This window comes from Giraffa tippelskirchi, chromosome 10 (assembly GCF_054371585.1).
Source record: "Giraffa tippelskirchi isolate mGirTip1 chromosome 10, T2T-mGirTip1v1.2.pri, whole genome shotgun sequence".
NCBI classification, from domain to species: domain Eukaryota; kingdom Metazoa; phylum Chordata; class Mammalia; order Artiodactyla; family Giraffidae; genus Giraffa; species Giraffa tippelskirchi.
The window spans coordinates 2,172,052-2,187,059 of record NC_137284.1 but is presented as its reverse complement, the minus strand read 5'-3'; the positions used below and the strand labels follow the sequence as shown (position 1 = coordinate 2,187,059).

The 15,008-nt window shown below is 63.3% G+C and overlaps 1 protein-coding gene and 1 long non-coding RNA gene across 8 annotated transcripts in view; both read right to left on the bottom strand.

Moving 5' to 3' along the window:
• Positions 1-15,008, bottom strand: part of KCNQ1 (potassium voltage-gated channel subfamily Q member 1) — a 364,825-nt gene that overhangs the window by 110,539 nt on the left and 239,278 nt on the right. The gene's annotated exons all lie outside the window — the stretch shown is intronic.
• On the bottom strand, positions 4,453-6,797 carry LOC145522788 (uncharacterized). Its single transcript, XR_014066168.1, has 3 exons — positions 6,107-6,797; positions 5,914-6,002; positions 4,453-5,323 (listed from the first exon to the last, which is right to left on the bottom strand). It is a non-coding gene; the product is annotated as an uncharacterized LOC145522788 (long non-coding RNA).

The following is a 15,008-nucleotide window of genomic DNA, read 5'->3' as shown; positions in this document are numbered from 1 at the left end:
CCAAATAGCTAAGGGTAGAAACTGCCTCCTTTGGGAGCCAGAACGCCTCCTAGGTTTAAATCCTTCTCTCACCATGCAACCTTGGATGACCTTGGCCTTGCCACCCACCTTCCGGAGCCTTGGCTGGTTCATCCGTGGGATGGGCTTGCAGCGCCTCACGCATGAGCACTGGGTCAGCCTGTCCGCACCGGAGGGGGTGGGCCTGTCTGTACACACTGGGCCTGTGAGGGGCATCTGGCCATCGTGCCTCCTCAGGTCACTCCAGGAGGCCTGGCCAGGGTTGGCCCCGGGAGACGGGGGCGCAGGGAAGTCCCTGCTGAAGGCCGTGTCTGGGCAGCGGGGCTCAGACAGTCCTCCGTCACCCGCCTCTGCTCCTACCAGGGGACCCCACCCGTCTCGGCTGTTGAGTGATAGCCACTGCCCCCCTCGCCTACCCGCGTCCCCGGCCGCAGGCCCCCGCAGCGCGTCTGCAACAACAGGGACCGCGCGTCCATGTCCAGCCCACTCGGCAGCCCGCTCTGAATTCCTGCAGCAGGAAGGCCGCGTGCAGAGGCCGGGCCGGGGGAGGACCACTTCCCCCCGCAGCAGCCCTGCGGTTGGTGCCCAGCATGTGGTCTGCTGAGAGGCCCGCCTGGCCTGGTCGGGGGCCCCAGGGAAAATCAGGTGGCCCCCACACCTGGAGGCCACACAAGACCTTTGCAGGCCAAGCCCCAGGCCCTCCCTGGGACCCAGGGTCCCTGCTGGGATGGGGCGGGCAGAGGCCACTGGGCTTCAGGTGCATCTCACAGCTCAGGCTGGGGGTCTCTGCCCCCAGGGGTGGGCGCGGTGAGCAGAGGCCCAGGGGACACCTGGGTACACACGCCCTGCTGCCTTTGTTTTCTCTCTCTGGTCCTCAGCCTGGAAGGGGGATCTTTCTGCCTCTCGGCCACACTTAGGACAAACATCACCTTCCTCAGGGAGCCCTCCCTGATCAACCTGGCCTCATGACAATGCTGCTGCTCACCCTCTGGGCCAGGGAGCCTGCTGGCAGGGCCCCACCCCAGACCCCAGCCTCTGCCAGCTGGGTGCTCCCTCCTGCCACCCCCCACCCCCCCACTGCATCTCTTTTCCCTCCCTGCTGTTGGACAATCTCTTTGCTCACCTCCATTTCCACTCCCATTTCCCAGACTATAAGTCCAAATCAGTGAGGACAGCCCTACCCTGCCGTTGGAGGGGACGCAGTCTTTCCCTGACCCCTGAGAAGGGCACAGCATCCATTCCGTGCCCAGAAGCTCCCTCCCATGGGTGGCAGGGATGCCAAGCCTTTGCCCGCCACCCGTGTAGCCCCCCAACGGCTCCCGAGGGTCACGATGGGGACAGCGAGGCCCTCCGGTGAGCTCTGAGACGGGGCTTAGAGGGGCCTCACCCCAACACCCCCGGACTCCCTGAGGCCCGCTCGCCCCTCTCTAGTGGACGCAGAGCCACAGAGCTTCCCACCCACTGCGGACCCACCAGCTGCGCTTTACGGCCAGTGGGGCCGAGTCAGGCCGGGGGCCCGCTTCCCAGCATTTCACAAAAAGGTTCTTCACCACGAACGGAGTCAAATGGATTCACGATGGGATCATAAATATAATTAGGAGAGTTTTATTTTCAAGTAGCACTTCTGAAATCTATAAAATTAAGCTAATATACTGATTTTTTAAAACACGAGACTTTTACAGCCCTGTGAGTCAGGGTTTGCCAGCCCACCAGGCCAGCAATTAACTCCTTGCAGGCCTCAGGCATCCAGGGGCCCCTGCTGCCCCCATGGAGAGGTCGACACGCCTAGGAGAGCTCTGACTGCCGGGCCCCCTTCCCGGCTCCGGGCACACGGAGACCGGCAGAGCTGACCCTCTCCTCCCTTCATGCCTCGCCGCCCTCCCAGCCCTCCCTCCGGCCCTCCCGGGTGACCCAAGAGGCCTCATCCATCCTGTGCAACCCCACATCCCCCTTCCTGGGCCCCCCCAGCCCCTGGGGAGTCCTGCTTAATTCCAAAGCCCCAGCCTAGATGCTTCCTGCCGGAACCTTTCTGAACTCAGTAATGGGATGGGGGACCCCCGGCTCCTCCCCCCGCCCCGGGTGTTGGGGGCCCCAGGATGTGGAGATCTGGCCTGGGGCCCTCAAGACCCAACTGGGAAGGGCAGGCAGGACAGCGCTTCCTCCCCACCCTCGGCCAGCACCTCCGAGGTGACCTGAGCGTGACCTGCTCAGGTCTGGCTCCCCACCTGCACCACGGGTCTGTGTGTCTGGGGTTGCGGTCACCCAGATCCTGCCCCCCAGCCCCACCTGGCCCAGGGCTGGCACACAGCACCCAGGGCTAGCCCCAGGAGCCCACCAGGCAGCCACGCGCATGTCAGCTGCATGATCGGCAGGGGGCTGCCCTTTGCTCCGGCCACACCTGTGTCCTTGTGGCCCCTGTCTCACCGGGCTTGTCCCATGAGGAGTTTGCGGAAGGCCACCTGGCAGGGGCTGGGGTTGGTCTGAGCAAGCTCACCACGGTGAAGACTGTGGCTTCCTCTCTGGATGACTGGTGCCCGGTGCCCAGTCTGCCCCAGCTCTCTGACTATGGCAACTGCCCTCTGACCCCCACACCCTCCTAGGCTTTCCAGGCTCCTCAAACTCACAGGCCCTGGATCTGGGCTCTCCAGGCCCCAGATGCCCAGGGATGCTGAAATTCAAGGGTCCCCCTCCTTGCCTCTGCCCCCCTTCCAGACAAGGAAGAAACGGCAGGCTCATCCCATGAACCCCATCCTGCCTCAGATGTGACTGCGTTTGGAGATGGGACCTTTAAAGATGAGGTTAAGGTAAAATGAGGTCATGAGGATGGGGCCCTAACCCCACAGGACTGGTGTCCTTATAAGAAGAGGAGGTCAGGACAGAGACACACTCAGAGGCGCGACCCTGTGAGGACACGGGGAGGAGGCGGCCGTCTGCACACCCAGGAGAGAGGCCTCAGGAGGGCCAGCCCTGCCTGCACCTGGGTCTGGGATTCCAACCTCCAGACTGGAGACAGTGAGCCCTGTGGTCTGAGCCGCCCTGGCCGTGGGACTTTGTTACGGCCGCTCTAGTCAAATTGTGGGTCAGCCCTCAGGGGTGTCAGACGTGCACACGTGTGCTTGATGGAAGGAGGGGGCGGGGATGAGCCAGGTCTTGGCAGGGTTTGGAGGGATGGGCATGAAGGGGTGGCCTTTGGAAGGAGGAGGCACAGCACTGAGTGCCTGTCAGAGCCACAAAGGCACGGTATCGAGTGTCCCTGGCCCCGAGGGCCGAGACCCAGGGTGGGTGGGGACTGGAGGAGGCGGGGCGGCCCCTCTACTCCTCCCTCCGTGTACGCCTGTCCCCACACTTGGCTCCAGGGTCCTGCTCCCCAAGGGCCAGGCCCTTTCTCAGCGGCTCTTCGGAGGTGGCCATCCTACGGAGGTCAGTTCCGCACCTCTCCTCCTGTTTTCTGCAGCAGGACCTTGGTGTGCTCCGCAGCAGAGCTGTCAGATTTCATGCCTTTACTGGGGAGCCCGGTGTGAGCCAGGGTCCCCCCCCCACGGCCACCCTAGAGGCCTCCACGGCACTCCACTTGCTAGGGGCCCCAGCCGAGGGGTGGGGAAGCCAGAGCTCTATCCACGGCCCCTCTCGGAGCTGGGATCACAACTCCCTGCACATGGGGCCAGGTGGGCAGATTTCTCTGGAAGGGAAACCGAGGCCAGAAGAGGCCAGCAGCTCTGTGGGGCCACCGCCGGCGGCTGAGAAGGGGAGCTCGGGACCCTGTGCTCACTGTCGCCCTGTCCATGCAGGAACGCCCGGAACTGCCAGCTCCCCACACGTGACCGAGCACACTAAGGACCTGGCTGGGCCCCCAGGAAGCCCCCCACCCTGAGGCCGGCTCTTTCCCTGGGCTTCTTGCACTGGTGTGTTACTGCTAGCGGTCCTGAGCAAGCCACCCAAGGTGGGCCTCCATACCCCCTCGCTCGTTGCCCCCATCGCCACGTCGGCCTCCAGACCCTCCCTCCCCTCCCTGTCTGCCCCCAGCCCCTTCTCCCGCCTTAGCCAAGCAGCCTTGGATGCCAGGCCCACTCTCCTCCGCATCTGCAGTGGCTGGCAGGGCTCAGAAAGCTCACTCATCTGACCGCTCACCCCCACCTTTGCGCCGCCCCCTGCCTGGAGCAGAGTCCACACGGCCAGTGGGGCGGCCCTCCTAGGAGGCCCTGTCCCACAGCGTGGCCCGGCCCCTGGCCTGACCGGGGAGACGCGCCCGCTCTCCCTTGCTGCCTGCCCGCACAGTTCTCCCGTTACTGGTTCATTCGTTCGTTGGTTCTCCTAATGTTGACCAAGCAGCCCCTCGTGCACACATTCGTGGCCCCCCCGGGCCAGAGGGATGGCCTCACCTGCCAGAGGCCCATTCTCCCCGCTCTCAGGAAGAGAAGGCATCCTGACACGTGTGAGCAAAGACCAGAAGCTCTATAAAGCAGGGCCACAGCTGGGGGAACATGAGGGGGTCCTGGTTCAGAGTGTGGGCTGGTCCATGGAGGGGTCCAGGGGCAGCGGCCCTTGAAGCTTGAGGACTAAACAAAATTTGGCCTGGAGGACCTCAGCTAAGGGAGGAGGCTGGGGGTGGGGAGGTGCTCACCGCTATGCCGGGTGGTCGGGTAGACACCCAAGGCTGGGTGATGCTACTCATCTCACTGAAGAGGAGACTGAGGCTTGGAGGGGAAGGTGGGCTCTGGTGCGGCCCCTCCCCCACCTGCCTGGGGCTGGGGGCTGGGGGCTGGCCCGCTGCCTGTGGGTGGCCATGGGCCCCCAGCGGGAGCGCCAGCAGCCTGCTGGGGTGTGTGTGTGTGTGTGTGTGTGTGTGCGCGCGCGCGCGCGCGCGCTGCACTGGATCCGCCCTGCCTCAGGCCCGGCAGAGCTGAGCCTGCAGGGCAGGGGGGTTGGGGGGGACTGTCAGGGGCAGGGGTCCCCTCCTGGGGCCCTGGTGGGTGGGAGAGAGGCCCCCAGGCTCCGACTGTGAGGCGAGGCCCTCGGTGACGGCCACAATAAACATGTTTGTTCAAGGGGAGCCAGGCTGGGAGTGTGCGCGCTGGCCTGGGGACGGAGAAAAGGCCGCTTGTGCCTTGCACACTGGGGTGATTGTTCATGCTCACGCAACTGCTGCCCCGTGGCCGGAAAGGTCAGACGCCCCTTGGGCCCCGTCGGAAGCAACCGGTGCCTCGGGCCCCTTCTGCTGGCTCCCAGCTGTAGCGTGCGCAGCCCACAGGCCCTCCGGGCCTTGGCACGCGGCGGAAAGGTGCTGGGCTAGGTCTGAATGGCGGTCCTGGCAAAGGCAAGGGGAGGAGAAGCTCGGAGCCTCCCGGCTGGCCAGCAGGGCGGACGTCAGAAGAGCGGGTGCTTGGCTCCGGTGCCCAGGAGGGAGGGAACCAGGGCTGGGGGCAGCGCCTCTGGGCACCAGGGGTTTCACAGAGGCTGACCACAGAGTTTGGACGACTGGGATGAGAGTAGGGCAGAGACCGGGCCGTGTGGACCGTGACCCAGCCGGCCCCCCTGCCCCCCAGGAGTTCACTCATGGCTGCAGCCCGGCCTCTGGAGCAGCGCCTGGCATGCTGCAGGCACCAGCCAGACCTCTGTGCAGAGGACGCCTTGGGCAGGGCCTGGCCTGGGCACCCTTGGCCCTCCTGAGCTCAGAACGCTCAGAGGCCGAACTCTTGCGTGCGCCAGCCTCGGGGTGGTGCCCTGTCACCCCAGCCCGGCCCCCGCTTGGGTCACTGCTTCTGCCCTTCCTTCTCCTCCCTGCTGAGGAAGCTCTAGAGACGAGATTGTGCTGGGGACAGTGTCTCGGGCACTGGTAGGGGGAAGAGGAGGGGGCCTGCTCGCCGCTACACGCGAGGCAGCCCCACGTCTACGTACCCAGGCACACAGCTGGGGCTACCAGGGCAGCTGAGCACGGAGCAGGCGGCTGACCTCCCGGATCCGGGGCCCAGGGGTCGGCGGGCTTGCTGTCCTAAGAACAATATCCATGAGAGGCTGTGGCCCAGGGACCTACTTTGGTTGGATGCATCCCCCCCACACCCGCCCACAAACCACCTTTCAACCAGAAGACCTGAGGCTGAGATGGACGAAAGTGGCTTGAGGGAAGAGCTTCGAGCAGCTCCCAAAGCCTTGGTGCCGCTGGAGCCTCCTGGGCAGTGGGGCATCAGGGCGGCTGGATGGGAGAGGCTCAGGTGCCCAGGCTGCCTTGGGTGGCCGTCAGTCCCTCCTCCGTGGGGATTCCAGGGTCCTGACCCCCAGGGCTGCAGGGACCCCGGGGAAGACAGGCTGTATGTGGCCCCGACGGGTCTGATTTGAGAACACCGGAGGGGCTGGCCTGGAGCTCAGAAGGAGACACAGGGCACAGAAGGCGGTCCGCCCGCTGGTTGAGCCCCTGGAGCCGCACTGGGCCCACCGGATGAGCCTCTCTGGTGCCTTCGCCCTGTGCTCAGCGCTGGATGGGTGGCCTGCCTGTGGCCTTGGCTCCCTTTCCTGGGTCTCTCCCACTGACACACAGTTGGAATGTGCCAGGCTCACTGGGGCCCGCATTCCCCAGGGGCCCGGCATTCCGACCGTGGGACGAGGGCATTCCACGTGACAATTGGGAGTGTGGCTGAGGGCGTCCCATGGAGCCCACTCAGGCCTCGAGGACTGCAGCTGCCCTCAAGTTGGGGAGTCTGAGCTGCCCCTGGAGGGGGGCGGGCAGTGAGGTGGCTCCCCTGCTGGGAAGGTCAGAGACACTCAGCCAGCCCCCTTCCCCCCGCGGGGCCAGGGACCTGCAGGGTCTATGCTCAGCTGGTGTCCAGAAGTAGGTGTTTGCTCACAATGCATGGTGATAGGGCCTCTTTCCTTTGCCTTTAACGGAGCGGAGCTCCCAGAGCCACAAAGCACCCGGGTCAGGGCTCTGGCCCCTGTGGCCCGCCTGGTCCAGCTCCTGTCCGCACTGCGGCCTCCAAGGCCTGGCCCCAGCCCACTCTCCCCTTCCCTCTCCCCTCTGAAGCCTCCGTGGCTGCAGCCACCTCCCATCTGCCTCCCCTGGGACGGGCAGGATGGAAGCCCCTGGGGCCGCACAAGACTGATGCCGGCTCCTGTTGCCCTGGGACAAAGCTGACCTCCCTCCTGGAGCCTCCTGAGTCCTGCATGATCTGCCCCCATGCCCCCAGCCACGCTGCCCCCTGCCAGTTCCTACAGTGCACCCCGTGCTCCACTGAAGGGAGAGAAGGGGGCACGGAAGGAGGTCAGAGAGGAGTAAACAGTGGAAGCAGAGGTCTGAGTGCTCTCAGGAAGGGGCTGCGAGCCAAAGAATTCGGGCGGCTTCTGGGAGCTGGAAGAAAGGAGGGACAGATTCTCCCTGGAGCCTCCCGCCAGAAAGAGCCCTGCCAGCACCTTGATTTCAGCCCAATCTTGGGCTTCTGACCTCTAGAGCTGTGAGATAAGAAATGTGCACTGCTGAAAGTCACCGAGTTTGCGGGAATTTGTTAGAGCTGCCATGGGAGACTAGAACAGCCCCTTTCCAAATAGGCCTGGGATCCACCCCTTCCCTCCCGCCTGCCTGGTCCATCTGCTGTGCCCTCTGGCTCCCCTGGGCAGGTGCAGTAGCCCCGCCCTGGTCCCCCAGCTTCACCCCTGCCTTTCCACAGTCCACCCTCAGCTCTGCATCTGGGGATCCCGCTTGCTCCCACCCATGCCGGGTCAGTCCCCACGCACAGCAAACACCAGGGTCCTCACGTGACAGCCAGGGTCCCAGTCCCCTCTGCCTCCTTCGACGACTCTACCCTGATGCTGCTGCCCTGTAACCCACCTTCCCCGGGCTATGGTGTAGTCACCCTCTCCATGAGACGCGCCCCAACTCAATTTGGGACACGCCCTTGCCACGCGCCGGCGCTGCCTCCCTGCCGTTTCCCTCCCAGGCACTTATCGAGAAGTAATGAAGAGCTAAATCCATTTCCACCTGTATTTTGTGACTGCCCCTTTGGACTATCGACTTCTCCAGTATTGGTCAATTTGTACCAAATTTGTATCCATTCACGCTCACTTGTGTCAGTTTGTGTCCACACTGTATCGATCGGGGTAGATTTTCAACCTTCAGCCCCACACCTGGAGCATGCGCTCACATTTGTCAAACAAACAGGTGCATGTCTCGCCTCAAAGAATTGTGTATCGATCTAGCTTAATTGCAGGCAGCCCTACAGTGGAGGCTTCATGATCCCACTTTACAGGTGTGGCTACTGAGGCTGGGGGATTTTGTCCCTCTGCTGGATGCTCCAGGGAGGAGGAGCGCAAGAGGCTGACTCCAGGCTGGGACACCACTTGCCCTTGGGCTCTGCCCCCCGAGAAGGCCGGGCTTAGGGGTCCCTGGCCCGAGCGTACTCTGTGTCTGTCCGGGGTGGGCAGGCTGCAGACCGAGTGGAGGATAAACGGGCTATTGTCCCGGCCAGGGCAGGTGACTGCCCGGCGCGCACAACGGCCCCTGTGTCTGCAGAGTCTTGCAGAACCAATCAACACCTTATCGCCAGCATTTATCACCCGCTATCGGCCCCAAATCAGGCAAACACTTCTGGGGAGTTCAAACCCCTGACTTCACAGAAGTCTCTGTGTAATAATAGATTAGGTTTCTGGCGGTTCAACAGCATCCCAGCCCTCTGGGGCAGGTGTGAGGGGGTGGGGAGGTGCAGGGCATGGGGGGCTGCCAAGGCTCTGAGCTGGCCGGCCACCTGCCCTGTGGGACCCTCATGGGACACCTGTCCTCTGTCTGAGCCCTCGGGGACCTGACTGGCCATCTTGCTCTACCCTGGGGCCAGGCTCTGTGAGAATGCAGTGGGCTTCACCTGGACCTGGGACGCCCTGCCTCATCCTCCCTGAGGCCCAGCTCTGACCTGGGCTCCATCCGGGTAGTTCGAGCATCTCCAGGAGAAAGCGGCCTGGACCTGATGGACAGGAACAGGAAACCCCCCCTGACCTCAGGGTGCCAGGTCTGGGGCACAGGAGACTGGACCCTGGGGGGCGTGGGAAGGGCTGAGAGAATCAGAGTCAAAGCAGAAGCAAAAGTGAGGAACAGAGGGGCCAGGAGAGGAGAGACCTTGTTTGGGGGTGGCGGGTGGCCCTTGTAAGTCACAGAAAGGGTCACGTGACGAAGGCAGGGTCTCAGGAGACATGGGGTGCCCGTTGCCTCCCCTTTAACCCCCTGCAGCTCCACAGAGGAGGGAAGGAACGCCTGCCCGTGTCTGTACCCCGTCACGGAGCAAGCAAGGCATGGTCCCGGCCCAGCCACACGTGTCTCCCACCCACGTGTCCTTGAATCCAGGATGCTGTTCGTTTGTGCTTCCAGACCACAGCCCTCTCCACTGGCTCACTGTGTCCTGGAGCCTGATCTCTGCATGGACGTCCCAGGCTTTCCCCTGGGGCCTTCCAATTTGGGCCTGGGTCTCCCTACTGGCTGCAACCCACTCTGCATTCCCCCACCCCCTAGTCTTGGGCTCCCTGCTCTTGTTAAGGTAAACTGTTCACTTGACCTTTGTTCTCCAGGGCTCTGTCTCCTCCCCCTTCCCTCAGCCTCCGAGTCAGGGTCGGCTCTGCTACAGGACATTAGCCCCAGATTCCTGCCGGAGGCCCCACGCTCCCCAACACCCCGCCCACACCAGCATAATCCCGAAGTGTGTCTGCTTTCTATGGATCCTGCCCCACACACATAGCTACCCTCTACTATCTCCACGTTACAGATAAGGCCGTGAGCCGCCCCAGGGTCTTGACCAGTTGGGGTTTGAGTCCAGGGTGCCTGCCCAGAGCCCCTCACAGCCCCCAGGCCACCTTCTCGCCCCCTAAAATCTGCAAACGCTGAGATTTGGGGGCCTTGGCTGCTCCGGCGCCCCCCTGTTCTGGGGGGGGGTGTCCTTCTGGTGTCTGGCGTGTGATACTGCCTGGCTCTGACTTGGGCGGAAGGGTTCCAGGACTTCAGAATGCGAAACAAACCCAACAGCTCAGAAGGCAGGCCCCGGCTCCCCCGGCGGGAGGCTTTCTTTACAGACAACGCAGGGCTTGTTAGGACCCACTTGGGGAGCAGGGCTGGGACCGCAGAGCCTGAGCCTCCAACCAAGTGGCTCTAATGTCCTCTGCCCCTGCTGACCTCTGTGCTCAGGGCCAGCCCCCCACCTGGGTGGGGGGGGTGCAGATCCAGGGGAGTCCCAGGCCTAGGTGAACGTGATCTGTCTCTCCTTAAGGAGCATGGAAGTCTGCTGAGTGGCTGGCGGGGGGCTGGGTGCTCTTCCAGAGCCCCTGGAAGGCCAGGTCTGGCCCTGGTGCTGCGGGGGGTGCTCTGCCCCTCATAGGGAAACTGCCCACAGTGTGGAGAGGGGGCAACTCCAGGGGAAGGTGGACAGGCCAGTCCCCTAACACCCCCACACCCCCTGCTGAAGTCAGCTCCTACTCGGGCCAGCACAGAAACAACGTGATTTGGGAAAGAAATATCAAATAATGTTCCTCCCTGCTGGGACTGGGCCTTGGCCATCTCTCTGGCCTCGGTCCACCGGCTCGTCACCGTAGTCCCGCCCAGAGCCCCTCTGGGCTCCTGGCCGCCGCCCTGCCACGTGGGCCATGGTGGGGGTGGGGTGAGGACTGCTCAACCTGGAGCTGGTCACCTCCCCACCCCCGGGCTGGGTTTCCCCAGCTCCGAGGGGGCAGTACCACCTCCTTCGGGGTGTCTGGGCCACTTGAGAGCCCACTGCTGCCTGCGGGAGGCCCCTCTGCCTCACTCAGATACACAGCTGTCTCCTATTCTCCGTGCACGGACAGTTTCCCCATCCATCTGCAGGCCCAGGGGTCCTCAGGTCAGGAGCTGGGCGGGGGGGACGAGTCTCCACATGTGCCCCCACCTGCGTGGGCCACGTACACACACACACACACACACACCACGTGGGCAAGCGCAGCTCAGACTGAGCCACCGTGGGACCCACCCTCAGCCTCCTGCCCTGGCCAGCTGGAAGCAATCTCCTCCAGCGGGCAGGTGGTCCTCCTTAGCTACTCCCGCGAGGCCGTCCCCAGCCCTGCACCCACACAGCGATGGCTCTGCACGCATGGCCGCCTCGGGGCCCCTTCCCTGCTGGAATGAACCAAGCGCTCTGGAATTCGTGGAGAAATCAGGGGTCTCTTGCCTGCTGTTTTTCTTGGCGAGGCCTTATCACAAATTAGTGGGGAAGCCCGAAGGTTAGGGTTTCAGTGAGTTCAGCAGAATCTGAGAAGCAGGGAGTTGGTCTCCCGCCTCTCCTTGACCCACAGGGCCCCGGGATGATTAACCGGGCAGGTGACTGGCACTCAGGGCAGGGGAGGCAGCATTGGCAGAAGCTGCCCGGTTTCGGAGAGGTCAGCAGCCCACACCTCCCCCAGACTCGCCTTCGCTGGATGCAGGAATCCAGCCGTGGAGTCTGGAGCCAGAATGGGGGGACACCCAGCCTGGTGGCGGGGTGGGGTGCCTGGGAAAGAGAGAAGGCAAACTGGCCTCCAGGTCCTGGGATGGACGCGGGGACCCTCTCACTAATGTGCTTCCTCAGTTGCAGCTAAACACGGGTCTCTACTTCAGAAATTCAGAGACACATTCAGAGCCCCAGAGAGATGACCGGCAGGGCGCCTCCACCATGAAAGCTGTTCTTTTGAGGCCTCTCCCATGCTGAGAGCTGGGCGGCCCGTGTGCTGGAAGTCAAGCCACCAAAGAGCTGAAGCGACTTGCAACTTGCTGGGAGCACATCCCCCAGCGCCGGCCCTGCAGCTGAGCCTCCACCGCTGACGTCTCATGAGTGGCCATGGCCATGGGTCTGGGAGGGGGACAGATGGACCCAGAGCTCCCAGCTCTCGCCACCATCCCCGCCGTGGATGGTCCCGGCCGCTGGCATGGGGATCCGGTCTCCTTCTCACACACATCGCTGTGGGGCCAACACTCCTGGGGGCTGAAATGGGGCAGGGACAGGTCGAACCCTGGGTTCAACACCTGTGTTTAGCAGAAGAGTGCACGACTTTCAGCCAATCACACACCTGACTGTTGGGCTCACTGACTGTCTCTAAACGGACCCGGTGCCCTGGGAACATCACGAACTCCAGCATGACGGCTCTGACAGACCATCCACTTGTGAACCCTGGCCATGCCCGGGGACCACCCTTAGAACCTTCAGGTCCCTGGTCAGTCGCTGACTCCCCGTGACAGAGACTGTGTCCCCACTTCAGAGCTGGGAACGCTGAGGCCCAGGCCTCTGAGGACCTTGTTCAAGGTCGCACAGCTAGCCAGTGGTAGGGCAGGATGAAGCCAGCTCTGAGACCAAAAGCTTGATCCTAGAGACGTTCCTACGTGCGGGGGGCTGGTGAACCTGACCCCCATTCTGACCGCCGACTCTGCCCTAGCCCCTCTCTCCTTGGGCAAGCCCCCACATCCCCATCGGTGAGCCCAGAGAATCCAGCTTCGCCTCCTGGGGGGCCGGGAGCAGAGGGGAGGAATGTGAGCAGGGGATCCCGGGGTTCTCCTGCCCTTCTCCTTCAGGGGCTGCAAACGGGGTGCAGCGCTGAGGGCTGCTGGGGGTCTGTCTGGGGACGAAGCTCCACGTCCCCCATTCTGCAGGCACACCAGCTTCCCAGGGAGGCGTCTAGCCCTGGTCCCCGGCCTTCAACACAGACCCGGCAGCTCAGGGGCAGCCCAAGCGCGGGTGGACGTGATGGGGACCCTGGCTGTCAGCCCTGCTCCCCTTTGCAGAAACCCAATCCGGTTGGGAGGACGGCTGTCGCTCCCAAGGATTTAGGACCATCACCTGGTGGGGAGGGAGGGCTGTCCGCCCCGACAGAGTAAGTGGCTACATGCTGAAAGGTGACACCGTAAAGCGATACCAGGCCTGCGGGGAGGACCGCGCATTATCTAAGCCTGCATATGTGCACGTCTTTCCTTCTCTCTGCACTTCCTGGACTCCTTGTCCGTGGCTCCCCAATGACTTTACTGGAGCGTGCAGGTCCAGATGTGGCTTTCTATCATTACGATGGGGGTCCCTGGGAGGTGGTGATGGGGCTGGGGGTGGGGTAGGGTGGATGGAAGAGCTCGGTGTCAGACAGAGAGACTGGGGTTTAGGTTTCTCCTCCACCCACCGAAAAGAGCCAATGTCTTCGTGCCTGTGGCAGGTCATAAAGGCTGCCCTCCTCCCCGCCCACGGTGTTCGGCAGTGCCTCTCTGCCCTGTGACTTCGCTGTTCTCGTCCTGGGCAAGAAGCGTCTTTTCACTCTGGGATTGGGCATGGCCATGTGACCTGGGGACAGTTTGTTCGGCAGCAAAGCTAACAGATACACCGCCTCTCTGAGCCTCAGCATCGTCTTTCGGCTACCTGTCACTGCTTCCAGGCACACCAGCATGCCAGGGATAGGTCCGTGAACTGGACCAGGCCTTGGGCTGTCTTCATGGGGCTTCTGAATGTGGCAGGCACATAAAAAGTGCCACCTGGTCTCACCTATGCTGCCCTTCCGATGCAGCAAGTAGGGTGGCATCATATGCCCAGGACAGGTGAGGCTCAGAGAGGGAGCTTGAGGGCAGGAACCAGGGCTACTCCTGGTCTGGGGGGATCCACACACCTCTTGTGTTCCCCCAAGAGACCCACGTGCCCCCTGGGAGGCTCCCAAGACTCCGTGACCCCTCACTTGCCCCTGTGGTCAGTGGGGACAGCACGGTGCACACCGCCACCCTGGGGCAGCGGAGGCTGGGCACGTGGAGCTCCGCAGAGGGGTGCAGGCACCATCAGTGGCCACGCTGGCCCTGCAGGACGGGAGGATGGGGTGCCCCGAGTGGCTCTGCGGTCACCCCTCACTCACAGCCCTCTGAGGCCCCCGTGGCTCTCAAGGAGTCACGCCCAGCCCCACCCCAGCCGTCTGCTGTCCTTTCCTGCCCTCACCCCACCTGCCTTTCTCCACCCATCAAGCTGATGGGGTGTCAGTCACCTGTGAGCTCTGAGGTACAGGCGTGTCTCTCCCCTGCCCCGTGCCCAGACTCGCCTGGCTGGGATCTCAGGACCCAGCCCTGCTCTCAGAGGGGCACAGGCTTCCCCTGCCTGCTGCTGGCAGGACCCCCGGAGGCTGGCTGTGTGCTCCTTGCATGCAGGGGCCACTCATGCCAGAGGCCAGGCTGCAAGACCACATGGTGGCTGAGGGGGCCATGGAAAGAGGTACAGGAAGCCCTCGGACGGAGCTGGAACTCCGGGACTGACCACAAGGGTGTCTGCAGAGTGCTGGACCCGTGCAGGGCAGAGGAGCCGAGCCTCGATGGGCCTCCCCAGACAAGGCCACTCCGGGGCCTCCCTCAGCTGGACAAAGGCCTTGGGAGGGACTGGGGGACAGAGGGGAGACCGAGGGCTCTGGCTGAGCTTGGTGCCTCCTTGGAGGCTCGGCTGGCATCTGGCCAGTCTGGGGGGGCTGGCTTGGCAGCTATGGGGATGACAGACAGCCCTAGAGAACTGCTGCCCGGCACCACTGGCCGTGTCTCAAGTAGCAGGGTGACAGGGGTCCTAGTAAGGCCCTATGGGGATGAAGAGGGTGACCCCCCACACCCTGCGAACCCCCCTGCCCACCTGGCCCATTCTGTAGGGCAGTTCCCACCCTGACACACAGGAGAAAAGTCTTGAGAAGACTCTTGACCTCCGGAATGTAAATCCCTAGAAATATTTCTTGATACGATCTGCTAATTCCACTCACACCTTGGATGCGACCCTCCTCAGGCCCTGGGCGCGGGAGATGGACAGTGCTCCCCTCCAGGGTGGGGCTGGGGCTGGAGCTGCAGCCCTCAAAGTGCCCAGCGGGGGCTGGCTGATTAACGGTCTTGAACAAAGGCCTCCCAGGCTTGGGGTCCCCTTGCACACAGACCCCGCAGGGAGCCTTTCAACCCCCAAAGCACCGCCTTTTAACTCAGCCTCCTTGGCAGGACAAACAGGGGAAGAAATTAGTCGTGGACGCTGCTGGATGCTTTG